The sequence below is a fragment of the Lagopus muta genome, chromosome 7 (assembly GCF_023343835.1).
Source record: "Lagopus muta isolate bLagMut1 chromosome 7, bLagMut1 primary, whole genome shotgun sequence".
NCBI classification, from domain to species: domain Eukaryota; kingdom Metazoa; phylum Chordata; class Aves; order Galliformes; family Phasianidae; genus Lagopus; species Lagopus muta.
This window is the reverse complement of record NC_064439.1, coordinates 40090496-40107323: the sequence shown is the minus strand read 5'-3', so window position 1 is coordinate 40107323 and position 16828 is coordinate 40090496. Positions and strand designations below refer to the sequence as shown.

The 16828-nt window shown below is 47.8% G+C and overlaps 1 long non-coding RNA gene across 1 annotated transcript in view; it reads left to right on the top strand.

Annotated features, from left to right (window-relative positions):
- Positions 1 to 943: 943 nt before the first annotated feature.
- The window catches only part of LOC125696377 (uncharacterized), a 56322-nt gene continuing 40437 nt past the window's right edge, over positions 944 to 16828 (top strand). The window contains exons 1-2 of the long non-coding RNA XR_007378332.1: positions 944 to 1018; positions 2221 to 2357. This is a non-coding gene — a long non-coding RNA (uncharacterized LOC125696377). The remainder of the gene's footprint in view (positions 1019 to 2220; positions 2358 to 16828) is intronic.

Sequence of the window (16828 nt, the reverse complement as noted above, 5' to 3'; positions counted from 1 at the left end):
TTATTACAACGATTTTGATGCCGAACCTGCAATCTGTGCGCCAAGACAAGCCTCCCCTTGATTTCAGTGCAAGCGCTGCCTGCCTCACAATTGCAGAATTAGCTCTTTGCTTTTATTTCTATTGGAAAACAAGCCTGCACTTGACAAGGAAAAGGCAATAAGTGGATCATGTCAGGGAGACATGCTCCTGTGAGAAATTTCTAGCAGGAAAAACCCAGCTTCGGGATGGCAATAAGCTACAGGACCGTAGTTTCAAGGATTCTGGGGAGGAGCGTGGTCGGGGACCGCGGGAAGGAGAACCTGCGTGGTCAGGGAAAAAGCCTCACTCCATCGTGAGCCTCAGGCACCCGTGTGAGAGCCGACATACGGGCAGAAAGGCTGCAGCCGCGGAACGAAGACTGAAAGCGCCCACGGGGGAGTTTGGGGCTCACACCAGCACGCGGACTGCTGCGGGCAGGAGGTGATCTGGCCGCAGTGTGTGCCCCCCAGAAGGGCAGCAGTCCCAGAAGAGGGGCACGGAGCCCGAGAGGAAAAGCGGCCCACGACCCCCTCCGGGCTCTGAGCTCCAGCAGCCTGAGGACCGGAGAGACAACGGCCGGTCAATATTTTAATTCATCTCATTCCATCACAGGGCGTGCGCACCACAACTCCCCTCACCGGCTTTTAGCTATGGGGTGTGGGGGGGAGGGAGGATGCTCCCGGCCCCCTCCCGCCCTACCTGCCCCCAGCCCAGCCCTACCAACACCATTTTGCGCAGGGAGGGGGGGAACCGGGGGTCGGTCCCGCCCGGCTCCGCAGTGGCAGCGCTGCCCCGTCACCTGACCGCCGTGCGCGCGCACCGCACCGCACCGCGCCGCCCCCCCCCGCATCCCCTCCCCTCCCGCGGGGGCGGGGGTGCCCGGTATATACGGCCCCGCCGCCCCCGCCCCTGCCTGCCTCCTGCAGCAGGGGAGGCCGCCGCTCGCCGCCGCACCGCGCCCGGCCCCGCAGGTGGGCGAGCCGCAGCGGGGTCCTCCGGGTGAGTGCGCGCGGTCCCCCCCTCCGCCGAGGGGTGCGGACCTGTTGCGGGCGGCCCCGCTTCTCCCCCCACCACCACGCCCCGGGTCCGGTGAGCTGCGCGCTGGGGCTGGGGGAAAAGTTTCCGCAAGTGGCGGAGGTGCCGCGGAGGGGTTCGGGGCGGGGGGCGGCCGGGCAGCCGCACCGTGCTGCGGGCGGGGCGGGCGCTGCGGAGGTGCCCCGGCCGCTGGGTCCGCGGCGGCTTCTCACCGAGTATTATTTCTTAAGTTGTAATCGCCCTAACTTCAGCGGGCATCGCATCCGCCGCTCCCAGCCCTGCGAGGCGCGGAGCAGAGCGCATCTCGCCGCTCGCCCGTATCTCGCTCCGTTCGGACGGCTGCGCGGTGCCGGCGCTGCCCGCAGAGCCCCATCCGTCGCGGGGCACGGCGCGTTTCGGGGCGCTGCCTCGCGGGAAGGTTCCAGAAGTGCGGCGGCGTGGCCGTGGGCGTGCGGCATGCGCCCACCTCCTGCGGCGATGGCTGCGGTGCGGCAGCCCCGGGAGGTGGCACGCAGAGCCCCGCGGATGATGTGCCCGGAGCCATCGTGGAACGGGCAGCGTCGGGCTGCGCTGCTTTATCGAGGTGCTTCCGAGCAGAGCCCGCGGCTGGGAAGTCAAGGGGAAAAAAAACAAACAAACAAAAAAACCCCAAAATTAACAACAACACAAAAGCAGAGGTGGGGATGCTTGCTTGTTACAGTCCTTCCTCCTGTGGTACAGAGATAGATGCATGTGTAGCACTGCTGTTAATGAGCTCTGTGCAGCACTTCACTGACAAACCAGAAACGTGAGGGTGTCTGCTTGAGGAGAAATGGGGTATTGGAGGAGCCCTTGGATTTCCAGTGTCGCCTTGTGAATGCTGCCCTTCTTAGCACCTCACCAAGGTGTGAAAACCTGCTTTAAAGCTTTTTTATTTTACTTTTTTCCCCTGAAGCTTTACCATAAAGGGAGTGGTTACTCATGGATGCGCATTGCAGGTGTTGCTTCAGCTCCTTCCTCTCGATGGTTCTAATGTTGAAACACTCAGCACACGCCTCCCGATTTGCTGTGTGCCTCACGCACCCCCTGTTAAAACAAGGTGACATTGGGGATGGTTGCAGGGCCAGGCGGTGCCTGATGGCAGTGCTTGCAGGGCCGCAGTAACACCTCTGTTCCCTCTGTTGCAGGTCCCAAGATGGCCGCCGCTGCCTGGCCCCCTCCTGCAGTTTGCTGCGCTGCGTGAGTACCTGGCAAGCTCCTACTGTGGTGCCTTGGGGTCGGGGAGGGGATCTCAGCAAGAGGATTTCTGCCCATCTTTAACTGGGTGGGTTGGTTGCGACAAAGCGGGACTGCAGAACGTTGCAGGTGTTTGGGATTGGGGTGGGTTGCGTATGAAGGACTGTGCGCTTAGTGCCATAAAAGAATAGTGAAGAATGCACCTGTGCTTCCAGTGCTCACATCACCAGCCCCTGTTATTTCATGTCCACGAGTGAGATGTATTTCCATTAACCTGTGATGGTGCTTTGGCCTTCCTTGAGCCATTGGGATGTGGCAGGTAAGTACCTGGGGATGGCCTTAGTGCCGCTAGGGGCAAACTGCAGAGCACAACCAAGGTATGGTAATTTGTATCACTTGTTTTCTGGGGAAGTCGTGGCATTCATGGAATAAGAATGCAGATGACCTTACCGTTAAGAAACATCTGCCTGTTTGCAAAAGGTTGGCCATGTTGCACTGCAGGTTAAGTCATTGTGGGTTACATGATGGAGTATTAGTGTAATAAGGAACTCCTCACCGTGCCTGCATCTCTGCCTGCACAACAAGTTGTGGTCCTGAAAGCTGAGTTCTGCAGAGATGCATGGCGATGTCTGGAGATGCAAACTCGGTTTGAAAGATGCTGCAAAGGAGAAAACTGATGGATAACCCACCAGGTGGGCTTAGGAATAGATGGTGGGAGTGGCCAGGCCTGTCTGGTTACCTTTGCTTCAGTGCACCCAGCTGAGTGATGCCCTGTAGGACTGGTGCTACATGTCTTGTTTTCAGTTCGACCGGGTTACATAGTGAGTCCAAGGAGAGCATGGTACTACCTGAAATTGCTTTGAGAACAGAAAATGCTGTCTGCACTTTGTCGGTGTCCGTGGTATTTTCTGATAGGATGTATTTTAGCATTTAGTACTAAGATAATGTTGCCTGCAATTGCTCACATAAATAGCAATCGAGCAAATCTTGATGTTTTTCCATGAGGAATTTACCGCTCTTATGAATGAATTAGAAGGTGAAGTTCATGTGTTTAATGAAAGTTTTATAACTTGAATTTCATGAAGTTTTTAACACGCTTTCCACATACTGTGCCTTTGTGTAGCAGTACCAATATATATGAGGTGCTGGGATAGGATTACTTAATTTATTTTGACCACGATGTGCAGTGTGTCATACGGAGATGGAAGCAGGCTATGCTTTGACAAAGGTAGGGAGGAAAATCCTTGCTGAAGGTACTCTCAGGAAAAACAACTAATGTATGCATCCCTGTTTTAGGGTGTGGGGGAGCGGGTGCTTTGGAGGAGGGTTATTTTTGATGTTGGTAATTCATCATTTTGTTGAGAACAGGTTTCCTAGTTTGGGAGGGAGGGGGCAGGAGATGTCATTGCAGGAGAAGGTCAGTGCTGTTCTGCGCCTTCATTGTTTCATTCATGTGATTTTCCTTCTCATCTGACTTGCTAGGGTATTCTCTGGGAGGGAGAGAGGAGGAAAAGAGCACGATTCTGAGATGCAAGCATGTATTAGAGGGGATGCTTGATTAGGAGACAGTAATACAGCCCTGCAGCCTGATGGAGTGAAACCACGACAGTCCTGAGTCAGCTGGGTGGGGCACAATGCAGCGCCAACTGTGTGCCTTTTGTCTCATAAAAATGCCTGAAACAAAGTGGTTGTCTGGCGGCCGGCGTCTGCCTGACCTCCGAAAGGCAGCAAAGTTAATGAAGGCATCGCTGCCCTGCGCTCTGCCCGCCTGGTGCTGTACCACAGAGCCACAGCTCGTCTGCCTGCGTTGTGCCGCAGCACGGCTGCTTGGAGCTCCAAAGCTTATTGATGAAATTACTGTTAAAGCCTTGAGCAAAGGGCTGCTTTCCCTGGTTATTCATCAGGTTTCTTTGCTGTGAGTGCTGTGAATTAACTTTGTGAGTTTCACGGGGTTGCTGGAAAATAGAAATTCCTGAGCTGCACAGTAAGTCTCCTCTATTACTGAATAGTTGGAATTGCTGGAGAATCGCAGCAAACCCCGTGCATTATCTGACTTAAATGTGGACGCTGCTTAAAAACCTCACTTAACGGGGTAAAGCTCTGTTAAATGCTCTCACTAGGAAAATTTTGGGGCTTTTCTTAATGCTGAAAATATTGCTTGGTAATGGAGGAATTTGTCGCATTCCGTAAACTGGATGCTTACGAGGTGCTGTTGTCTTAAAGCTCTAGGATGTAAGATCGAGTCTAATAATCCCAATGTGTGAGCAGCTATTTCTTTGGCTAAATTTGCAGCGGTATGAAATGTGCAGCTTCTGCGGGGCTCAAGGAAACCTGCGCCTATTGAAAAGCTGTGTTGTGTGGAAGTCTGACAGTGAAGATATCAGTGCGAGGGGAATGTTAAGCATTGTGAGGTATCCTGCAAATAATAAAAATAATAATCATGTCAGCTTGCTCGCCCATTAAATGTTTAATTACTTTCTTTACACAGGACTGAGGAGTTTCCCCTAGAAATTAATACTTGCTTTCAATGCTTGATGATAGCTTCACTGCGAAGTGCAGGAATTTGTGGTTCGTACTTTCAGCGGCGACGAACAGCATTTAATTTGCATGCATCGAAAAGAAAATGGTGGCTTCGCATCTCTCAGAGGCTGAATAGGAAACTGATGTAGTGGCGTCCTAATGCTGAGGCACTGTTCTGCAGGGAATAATGCCTATGCTGGAATGTCGTCATAAAATTAGACCAACTTTAAAATGAGTGGTGAATGCTTTGGGAGGCGGTTTCTTTCTGCTGTGCTTGATATCTGCATGTTACAATGGGTGTCTGCACTAACAGAGCCCACTCAGAAATTTAAATGGGGAATTGGCTATGGAGGGAAGTAGCAGTGCTATCCAGGAACTGATTTCTCTGAGCTCGCTCTAGGATATTCAGTGGTAAGTTGAAGTATAAATGGTGAGCGGTACATATTTATCATCTGTGCAGTATTGATCTAGATGAAAAGGAAACAAGTAAAAATCAGCATTTTAAATAGAACTTAAAAATGAATCTGTAAGATTTTGAAACCTGTAATCAGTGTAAATTGGAGGGGAGGGAAGAGATTGTGGGAACTGTTGCAGGAGGAGAGCACATGCTCTGCTTCTTCAGCTGTGCCTTTAGGAAAGTCGTATCATGATGGAGAAGATAAAGCAGCCTCTAAATGTACTGGGTTTCACATCAACTAGTAGCACTGCGAGTTCCACGGCTTATTTCTGCAGACCAACGTCTGTGCCTGTGCTTTGTCTGAGCAGCAGACCCATTTGCAAAGCTGTTTGTCACACTGTTGTTTTCGTTCTAATAGGGCTTATATGGAAATATTCCTGCAATGCACCTAAAGAGAAGACGAATGGCAGCATTTATGGGAGGTGGCAGATTGTAACGCAGCGTGTGCGTGGGGCAGAGGGATGGTCTCTGCTCTGCCCCTGCCACAGAGGGATTGGTGTGGTTTTGTTTAAATACGGTGCATGTTACACCGGGCTAATATCAAGATGAGCACGCTGCTTATGGACTCTGGGTCCTGCTCCGAGGTAAATAGTGAAGATGGCTTGTTTGCCTGGCTGGTCTTGCTGTGTGGGGAAAAACAGCTAGGAGTCTGTTCTTCCTTCTCTTTTATGGCTTCTCTCACAAATAAATCGGCTCTGGTTTGGAGTTCCATTGAAGGAGCTGTTTGGCTTTAACGAACTAATAGACTTCCTGGATTTAGTCTTACTTCAGCTGAAGTCCCATCTTAATTTTTTTTTTTTTTAATATTTAAACAGCAAAATCATCTATTTCAAAATGAAACATCCCACTGAACTATAGCTAATGTTGCAATTGCTTTTATGGGCTTGTGCTGTTCAGCCTCCATAGCAAATGCAGTCCTTAGCAGTTCAACAGTATGCTGATAGTTTAGCAAAAGGGAGGAAAACTTAAATGAGGAAAAGGAGGGGAGATGGGCGGTTGACTTTTTTTTTTTTTTTTTTTTTTCTTCATTGATGAAGAACTATTTTCCCTTCTGAATAGGTCAGGTCTCTTAATTTTCCTCACCAAAGGATAGCACATGAAGGAAGGCAAGGTTTAGCATCTGATGTGGGTTTAATGCAGAGGAGGGTGCATGGCTGGACCAAATCTCCACAGTGTCCTGATACTGTCACCATCCTCCCGTGTCCTGGTATCAGAAGGCTGCAGCCTGCTGGAGTCGCACTGCTGAGGTGTCCTTGGTGCAACAACTGACCTTGGGCACAGAGATGCAAGCCTCCCTCCAGCGCTGCTTTCCCAGCTCAGAACTGGGCTGATGTGGGGATGCTGTTGATGGAGGTGCTCTGAGGTCTGGCGCTTGTGAAGGTGTTTGTGGTCTTTTAGGGAGAAATGCAAGACATGCTCCTGCTTTGTGTGGCTGTAGTAGCTTTGAATTCCTGCTCCCCGGAGACGTGAAGGTTCATCCACAGACCAAAGGGTGGTGTTCTCAGGGAGGGGTTGATCCTCAGGTGTCAGTACTGAAGCCTGCATGTGGGTTTATATGCAGCCTTCTTCTAGGGAAAGGGTTTTTCTCTGAAGTGAAAGCAATGCCTGTTGATAGGAAAACACTATTTCTCTTCCTGAGAAGGAGCTATAGCACTGCATGGAGCAGGGCAGCTGCAGGATGGATGCAGTTTATGGCTGTGAGTGATGCTCCCTGTGCGCTGCACTCAGCAGGATGGCTGTGCAGCCCTCTGGCTTTTGCCCCTGGACAGCATCGCTTGCTGGATTACGGAGGCTGTCATTTCTCATCGCTGTCTCTGACTGTCAGAGGCAGTCCAGTGCTCCATGCAAAGCTATGGAAGCATTGTATATGGTTGAGAAATAGCTTGCAGGGCTGGTAGCCTGTAAAGTGAGTCCAGTTTGAAACTATTGAGTCCTGACATGGTGGCTTGATTCTGCTCCATTAGTCTGCTGCTTTTCTGCCCTTGATGCCTTCAGGTGCCACTGCAAGGTGGGAGGAATGTCACCTCACAGTGGATGAACTGCACAGGCTCACTGTTAGCGTCACTCTGGAGTGATGAGCAGTTGAGTGCCTGCTGTGCACCCTATGCTGCTGCTTGTGTTAAAACACAGGGGCTTGCTCTCTACTCATGCAACGTGCAGCCTTCTGGAAGCCTAGTTTTCCTTCAGGTGTATTTTCGGCACCATGGAAACAACTGTATAAAACCCGTTGGCTTAGGGGTAATCAGCTGCTTGTGTGCTTCTCAGCGGATATCCTTTCTAGGATGCCCAGTCTAGTATGTTACAGGAGAAGTGTGGGCCTTGCTCTTTCACTGTGAGCCTTGCTTCCTTCAGGGCAGGCCTCCTTTGGAGCAGGGGTATGTGGGAGCACATGCCCCACAAGCAGTGGTGGCAGCAGTTGTAGGAAGCTGCAGGAGGGATCTCTGCTCACACCTACATCAGAATCGTCATCGCAACACTTGACAGCAATCTAATGTGTCTTGGCTGGTATGCATTTTCTTATTGCTTATATTTAATGCTTTGTTGATTATTTGGGAATAGTATGATGGAAGTTTAAGGGGGCTGTATTTCTCTGGCTGTGCCGTACTGAGGCAATGAGAGGATTTTGCTGTGCTGTGTGATGTACAGCATCCTAGCGTAGCTCAGGGGCACAGCAGCTTACCTTTGGTGTGTGTGGCTGTCAGATTGTAGCTTATGTTGAATCATAACATATCAAATACCAGGAAATGGTAGAACAAAACCCTTTCTTAAATATAAAAACCTTAGCAAGTCTCAGAGGCTATAGAATTGCTGGTATTGTGAAAGAAATCCTGGCTAAGTCAAGCTAACCCCACCTGCCTTGAAGCTTGGGGTGGTGGAGGAGTGGAGAACACTGTTCTTGAACTGCACTGGGGACAAAAGGTACAGCCGGGGTACGTGAGGAAATGTAGGACCGAAGGGCTACCTTGTTGGCCTACAGCTTGCCTGGGGGATCTACGCTGGTGCCACCACCTTGTGAAAAGATTGGTAAGGGCAATTGGGATTGCTGGGAGCAGCCTTGCTGGGTTTCCTCTGTATATCTGCGAGCAGGGAATGGCAGTGACGCAGGAGATGCTTCTGATGGGCAGAAGTGAGATGGGTTATATTGCAGGTACCTGTTCTCGCGTTGTCTGCATCTTGTCTTGTGTTGCTTGATGTTTTTTTACATAGATCAGATGAGGAATATACCTCATTTGTACGAATGTGCAAAAGACCTGTGTTTTGAGGTGTTCTGCAGCTAACTTGTGAGGTGTTCCAGCTGTGCTTCTGTTCCTGGAAGAGTGGGGAGACAGATGCGCTGTGGATGCAGTGTGGCCTGCAGTGCTCCCTGTCTGGGGGTGAGGGCAGAGGCAGGAGGGTCTATGTAGAGCAGCACAGAGATGGTCTCTCCGTGGCGGGGCTTTGCAGGGGTGAGATGGGAGCATGTGGCTCAGCGCATCACTACTGGGGCGTGGTTCTTCCCCTCTTCATTGGGCATTTGTTTGCTTTGGGGCTCTTCCTCTCCACCATCGCATCCCGAGGTTAATTGCTCTATTGCAAAGCTACCCCCTGGAGGCTGAGCCCCATCCCAAGGGGCTCCTTGTGCTGACCAAGCACAGGGCTCCCCGTGCTCACCAAGCACAGTATGGTCCGGAGCCCCATCCCTTCCTTCCACACGCATGGGGGAAGGGGTTTCAAAGTGCCACCCAAATGCAGCAGTTCCCAAGCATGAGAATCCCTCATATCTTATTTAGTGCAGAAAATGTCTTTCCGTGTGAGCAGGAAGGAGGAGAGTGTAAGGAGTGCGCTCAGCAAGAACTGAAGGGTGTGGCTCAAGCGTCAGTAACAAATGCTGGAAGAAAAAAATGCTCTTTGTTCTGCAGTCAGGTGGGCTGACAACTCTTCTCGCTCCATCCCTAGCATGCATAACATCCGGCGCAATTAAGAGAATGGGGAAGGCTGGCTGTTCTGAACCTATTGTAAATGCAGTAAGCGTTGGCTTTCATTCTGTGGTCTGCTCCCCCCTTTTTAAAATAAGCCATTAATTTGTGAAGCTCATTAGTATCGCGTATGTTTCATACTGCTGCATTGTTCTGATGGCAATATTTTGTGTGCTTCACATGGCCGCGTGAGTTAAAACTCCACAGCACTAAAACATACACAGTCCTTGCATGCAACTGGAATTGGCTCAAAGAGTGCATTAACTGTGTTAAAAATGTGTGTATCTGTACGTGTGCTCTACAGCAAATCAGCTCATAATGACAGTCTTGCTTATTAGAAAATAATTTGATAGCTGCTCCTTTTAAGCTACTTGTGTCTGGCAATTTTAAGTGCTCTTTTAAAAATAAAGTTAAGTTGCTTTTAGATTTATTTCTTTTTTTTAGATTGATAGAAGCTAAAGGAACATTTTGAGTTTAAAAACGCATTATCCTTTCTCTGCTTTGTTCTGCTGCTGTGAGTTGGTTTGATGGTGTGACTGCAGTGTTGGTTTCCCAAGCAAGGCACTGGAACCAAAACCTGGTCTCTGCAGCCGATGGCAGGAGACTAAACCTGTGTGTAAGTGCGTGCTACCAACCTGGTTGTGAGAATCAAGTGGGAACGAACCTACAAAGCAATAGAAAGATCCACATAAAAAGCACTCCTCTTCCTAATCCAAGTAAATTCTTCAAGTTCAGGGTCAGGAATTTAGATGGCTTTTTATTTGGTGTCTGTATTTACATGTGTGTATTTTCGTATCTTCTAAATAACGTATTTCTTCTGGGGGGAAAGAGAATCCCACTCACAAATTTACATCTCGTGACATTTCTTACGGCTGTGTGCCGGCTGATGTACTGCTAGAGGCCAGCCCATCATTTCTTGGTAAAAAGAACCTTTCAGCTCGGTTACCTCCTGGAGAGAGCTAATTTTCCAGCAGTCGGGCTCGATCTGGATAAGTAATTAGAGCGCGTGCGAGACAGATGAAGATGATGGCGTTGGCGCTGCCTGTGATTCAGTTAATACAGTGCCTGTGATGCCGTGGCTGCAGCGCGGTCTCCAGAGCCACAGAGGCGAGCGGCAACAAAGCCAATCGCTTGCATTTGTCTTGGAAGAATTAGCGGCACTTCTCATTCACATGCCGAGCGCCGGCGAGCAGCTGCGGCGTGCATCTGCAGCGCGAGAAGGTGATGCTCCACACGTTCACGCTCCCCACCCCCAAATATGCCAAAATGTCAGCATGCAGTTAATTGTGGGGTGCTGCCATCCCTAAGGAGAGTTCGTGGTCTGCAGCTTTGAGCCCCGCAGGGGTGTGTTTGATTCCCTGTTAGGGTCATATAGCAGATGGAATGGCGTCTGTTAGGGCATTTTGGGGCTTTATAAACCCTGGTCTGAATTACCTGGAGGCAGTGCTAAACTGAGGAGGAGGAGAGGGCTGTGCTCACCTCAGTGAGATGGCTCTCAGCATCCACAGAAGAAACAGAGCTAAAGCAAGAGCATTCTTGTACTGTCTTGGAGGATATGTTCATTATCAATGCAAACTTGTTCATCCCATGTGCAGGGTGATTAGGGGGTTAAAGATACATCTTATCTTTGCTTCTTGCCTGGTGGTAGCTCGATAGCGTTTACACGTGGATCAGACTAAAATAGGTCAGTGTCCTCTGTGGCGGGTCCTTGGGCACTTTGGTGCATGGCTGCACCTACCTGGAGGATGGATGGGCCCGGAGGAGCTCTGTGCATTAACAGAACCACAGCCTAGGGATACTTCAGGATCAAAGTCCTTTATTCATCAACTGAATCAAAGGCTTGACAGGGAGACTTTGTCATCCAGTCAGCCCAGATAGTACTTTCTGAGGTGACGGATAACTTCTGCCGAAGAAATAAAGCCATAAATTTGCAAGCACAAGGAACACAGGAATGGTATGTGTTTATTCTGTCTTTACAGCGCATTCTTTGTGTTAAAAATGCATATATGCTCAAGCTGGAATCTTTCAGCACCTGATTAAAAGGAAAATCATGCATTCAGGAATTGCCTTATGGCAGGAAGCCTTTGTCTGCCGGTTTGCTTTACTGCGGTTGCTGACTGCCTGGGATCGATTTTTGGCTACCGAATCACTGTGTTGGGGCTGGGGGAGGTGGGGGGCAGCTCTGCAGTTGGTGGGACCAGGGAGCCGCTCGCTGCCTCCAAGTATGAGGCTTTTTGTTGCGTTTTTCCTTTAGCTTGGAATTTCCATATTATAAAGAGGAAGAGGCTTCTTTTGATATAATGGAGCCATTAACATCTATTAATAATGCAGACAGGGTAAGTAGCTGGAGTTGGTGCTCCCCAGAGGCCTCGTAAAACAGCTGTGCACTCTATCTTCCCGGATTTGATAGCGGCTGGGGTCGAGGGGGTCGCTGTGGCTCCCGTCACTTTCCTCCGGCAGCAGTTCTGCTCCGAGCGCCTCCATCCCCCCTGCAGCACAGCTCTCACTGCCACTGTGCTGCTCGTGAGCTCAGGTGCAGGAGTGGGAGCTTTGCTTCGCTTTGTAGAAGGGGAGGAAAAAAAAAAAGGTAAGCGTTTCTTCCTCCTAACAGCATTGCTTTCTTCTTTTCTGTCTTGTATTAATTTTCTCATTGCCTGTTGGTCTCCAAACCGGTGCTAATATATTGCTGCTTGTAGTGCATGGCAAAAAAATCATCATCAGAGCAGCATGATGATGTTGGACTTGAACTGTGCAGGTTTGGGGTTGCCTTAAAGCAAATAGGGGCTGTGGCTATCCGCCCTTGTGTGTGCTTGTATGCTGCTGCCGTCTGGCTGTCTGCATGTAAATGTGGAGGTATGTACTGCTGCGGGCTTGTTGTGAGGAGAGGAACAAATCCTGCTGCTGCCTGCAGGTCCTTTGCAGCTGCTTACAGCAGCCCTGTGCTATGCCTGAAAGTTTAGGAGCAGAAGAAGGCTGAGTACCCCCTCAGGAAGGAACAAACGGTAGTTTAGTAGTTTTCCCTTTCTCTTTTTTCACCTATTACTGTGTATTACTGTGGCTGTTAGGTCTCACGCTGTGAGGGCTACTGTATTGTATAGGGAAATAAAATTTCTTCCATTGTCCCTGCAGTAACACCCACAGAATGGGGCTGCGTCTTTATTGGCACATAGGCAGATCTACTGGGTGCAGCGGGGCATGAGCAGGTTGTTCAGAAGTGCTGTGTAAGCCGGTCTGTGATTTCAGCAGGCAGGCTTCAGAGCAGGGCGGGCGGGCCTTATCTTCCCCAAATCCATTGGAAAACTGAGGATAGAATTTGCCTTTGACTTTCAGAACGCTCTGCTGCATTGCATCCTGCTTTCTATGTCCTGAGGTGCTGCGTACCGCCTCACCCATCCCTGTGGATGTGCACCCATACGCTGGGTGCTTTGCTGCGTGCGCTGCCGGAGCTGCGGCATGCTGGGGTGGTGTGAGCGTGATGGTGATCTGCCTGCATGGTGTGTGCAACGAGCGGGGGTACTGCTATGTGTTATTCTTCAAGGAAATATTTTTTTCTAAATGCTGTCCAACCAATTCAAGTGAAAAATTAAATTATAAAAAATGTGTATGTGAAATTTTGAGGGGGAAAAAAACTAACACCGTGTTGAGTTACGCTGCGTGTTCACATATATTTTCTCCAATGAGATCCAGACTGTACTTGCATAGTACAGATGTACTATGATGTACTAAAGACAGATGTCTTTAATGTATTGATGGTTATAGCATTTTTTTATAAAGTAGTGCATAATACTGACATGTAGCAGACTGGAGATGTGCCTGTTTTACAAAACATCTAAATTAAGTAATGTTTATTATTTTAATATGTCCGAATTTGCAAATAACTTCTTGAAAAGCTATTTTTCTTGGGGAAAACTTGCTGTCTGTTGTTTCTGGCGGTTGTTTGCCAAATACAGGGCACTCGCTGCTGTCATTGTGGAAAAGGTCAATGAGGTTCGGAGCTGACAGGTTCAAAAGAACAATAAAACTCTGCTTTTAGTGATGTACCCAAATGAGTGTTGTTCCATTCATATTTTGCTAATTTATAAAGGCTTTGGTAAATGCTGTTATGCGTTTGTACCAATCTGTTACACTGAGCCCTTTCTCATGAAAGCAGCGCATGATGCTACAGCTGTTGTTGGTGCTTAATCATTACTTCTCTCCAGGCTCTGAAATAACCCCTTAGGAATCAGTGGGAGACCTAAACATTAATCAGCATAGTACAGGTGGTAGGGTGTATATTCTATAAGTTACCTATTGTTTGGTTTTGGGTTTTGCTTTTTTTTAAATGTTGGGTTTTTTTGTTATTTGTGGCACTGTAGCTTACTTGAGCTCCTAGATTATCAATGGCAAATTTTACATCTAAACTGCAGTTCAGTTCTGTAATAATTAGTGTTTTAATATCCAACTCCAGATGATGATTGGAATTATAGAAAACTTTTCCTCCTCATTAAGTTTCTCTGTGGAATGAAGAAAAACAGTATTTTGGATTTTGTGGTACTGCCTGTCCTTCGTGTGTGTTTTCTGCTTATTTTCCCAAAAGGGAAAAGATGCTCACTGGTGGGTAATAGGAAACAGTAATTTTAAGGACTTTCGTTTGTTCTATGCCTGATAAAAGCAGAATAGGTGAAATTAGAAATGAAATTGTATTTAAATCACGAACGCGACTAGAAGTCAGGATTCTGCATTCTTTAGGAAACAAAGGGAAGATCCTCTTTCCTTTGTTAATGGCATTTATCATCTTTAACTCATTAGTTGCTGAAGCAGAGGTGAAAGGTTGGAAGGATTACAGATATTCTTGATTAAAATTTACAAAGGTTCTTTGAGGCATGTGTGTGTGTGCAGATGTTTTGTAGGTAAAACGAATACAAAAATACATAAGCTGCAGGCATTGTTCCTCTGTGGTATTCCTTAAAAACTCCTTATTTGTATTCTTTGTGTTTTTAACAATATCTAAATAAAGAATGACAATTACAGGGTTCCTTTTTAGCTGAACTTTGGGTGTGCCCTTGTGTAAAGTGGAAATGGCTTTGTGAGGGGTCTGTGAGAGAATAGAAAATATTGTAGTGGTGTCTTAAGATGAGCCACGATTTGACTTTTTTTCCTGAAAATACAGCGCTGTAATTTTGTTTAAGCAATTTTAATTTTTTGAAACATTAGCCTTACAGTCATTGTCTACAAATCAGGATCCATTGTGGTTGGCATAGAGCACTATACAAAAATAATACAAATATTTCTCTTAAAATGGCGCTTCTGTCTAACATCTTTAGACAGAAGGTGCGTGCAAAATGTGAGGAGTGCCTTTTCCCTGTTCTTTGGGCAGTGTAGCACTCCTGCATGGCAGTCTTTGCTTTTCCAAGTCCACTGAATTCCTTTCTAATTGAATTTTAAAGAAAAGTGATTCAATGAACATCTTACTCTAATATATCAGGCTCGCTCAGAAATCCACAAGTTGCACTTAATTCTGTTTTATTCCCATTAAATCATGTGTATGTGTTCCTTGAACTCTCTGAGAGTAAAAGCATTCTTCCTTCAAGTTTCCTACTATTTTGAGATGCTATGGCCAGGCTCCTTGCTGTAGCTGCCTGCGATCATCTCTAGTGTGGAGATGAGGGGAGGGACAGAAACTGAGCAGCTTGTGCTCCAGACCACCCACACTGATTGCAATAGGAGAAACTCTGTATTCAGCAGAGCAAGATAGTAAATATTGTGAGAAATCAGGAAAACGTGGCAAGTTATAATTGGAAAGAGGAGACTCGCATCAAGGGGAATTCTTTCTGTATATGGCACAGCTGAATATTTGCAGGTGGAAAAAATCCTGAAATGTATATATAGCGTTCACTCATCATAAATAGATGTTTGTGTCAGCTGATTTCTGACCAACCAGCCCTCAAAAGAGGCCATTGCTACTCCAGGTTGTGGCTCTGGCTTCATTCTTCATACTAACAGCTCAGAGCTTGGACATAAAAGGATGTAGCATCGGGGGGAGAGCTGAAAAGCAGCTGTGATCCTCTGGGGATAGAATTTTCCCCATCATTTTTTACTGATGTTAGATATACATATACACATACATTGCTGTATCTGTATGTGTGGCAGAGTGGCTGTGAGAACTTCCTGGAATTTGTGTGGCTTCAGGGTGCGTGCTCCAGAGGTGTGCAGTTTTCCTGTGCAGGAATTTGAATTGCTTTTCTCAGAATCTTCCATCCAGAAGAGGCTTACTTGGGTCACAGAAGGGTGTCAATTTCTTATTTATTGAACGTGCCTGGGAAGACAGGAGGCTGCATTTGTGTACCTAATAGGGTACAACTACTGATTAATTATGCTATAAACCACACGTAGCTGATAAACGCATGTGATAAATGTCTGTATTATACACCCATGTCCACTTCATCCGTGGACAACCCATTTATTTGCCTCCCCAATGACTGCTGCAGGTACCACGAACCCCCAGCCCTTTTTAAATAAAATAAAACCTGCTTCTTTTGCTTCTTGCTGAAGTGGTAAATTTTCCCCTTCGCTTGGTGCTTGTGAGGTGTTTAAAAGTGGCAGGTGTGTTGCAAGCAGTTTGATCTGAGCAATGGAGATGAGAATGCCCCACTCAGCATGGGGCACAGCACCTGCTCCTGCCCAGGGGATGAGCACCGGGCTCTGCAGGGCTGCCCTGTGCTGGGAGGGCTGGGGAGATGCTTTGGGGAAGAGCTCATCTTGCTCCCTCTTGGTGATTCTACTACCTTGTGAGTGGAAGGAGTTTGGGAATATGACTCAATATCAACTTGCCTTTGCATTTAACAGATTCTGTTTCACTAAACACAAGCTGTAGTTGCTTTACTTTGACCTTCCCTCAAGGACACCTATTATCTCAAAGGTATAGCTTTCTTCCTCAAGGAAGCAATGTAGCTGACCCTCCCTCCTGCTTATTTTGTGCCCCAGCTCCTCATTTCTTTGAACGTATCTTTGTTTTTAGACCACAGATGCTGCATAGGCAGATTCAGCTACCGTGCATGACAATTATGTGTGTGTGAAACTCTTCATTAGCCTTCGTACTGAAGAAAGAAAAAAATAGATGTCTCAGACAACTTTCTGCCCAGCTTAGCTTCTGCAGCAGATGAGTGGGAGTTCTGAGGTACTTTCCAGCTCTGGAGCGGCAGCATGCTGGTTCTCAAGCAAACCTCACTTCCAGCACTAGCTGAATGGGGTCTGTGGCCACTGTGCCAGGCTGTGCCGATCATGGCTGTACCCCCAGACTGGGAGCAAGAGGCTGGGTCTCCAGGCCTGAGCATTACATGTGTTTGCATTGCTTTGTCCACTGGCCTTCATCAGTTACCTTCCAAGTTATGGAGGATGGCCCAACTCTTTGTAAGGTCGTGGCTCCACAGTAGAAGCGTTGGAAGTTCTCTGCTTTTCATTAGAGCAGTTGGGTTTTCAACTCTAGCTGAATCTCTGTAACAATGTGTGCTAATAACCCATACCAGCCAGCAAGGTGATGCATTATTTTCTGTTTAAACACTGGAGTTGTTTTTGTAAGTGTGTTGAAGGCTCCTTGCTCTTGGAGTTGAACTTTTAACCATTTAAAATTCATAAAACATCTAGGAA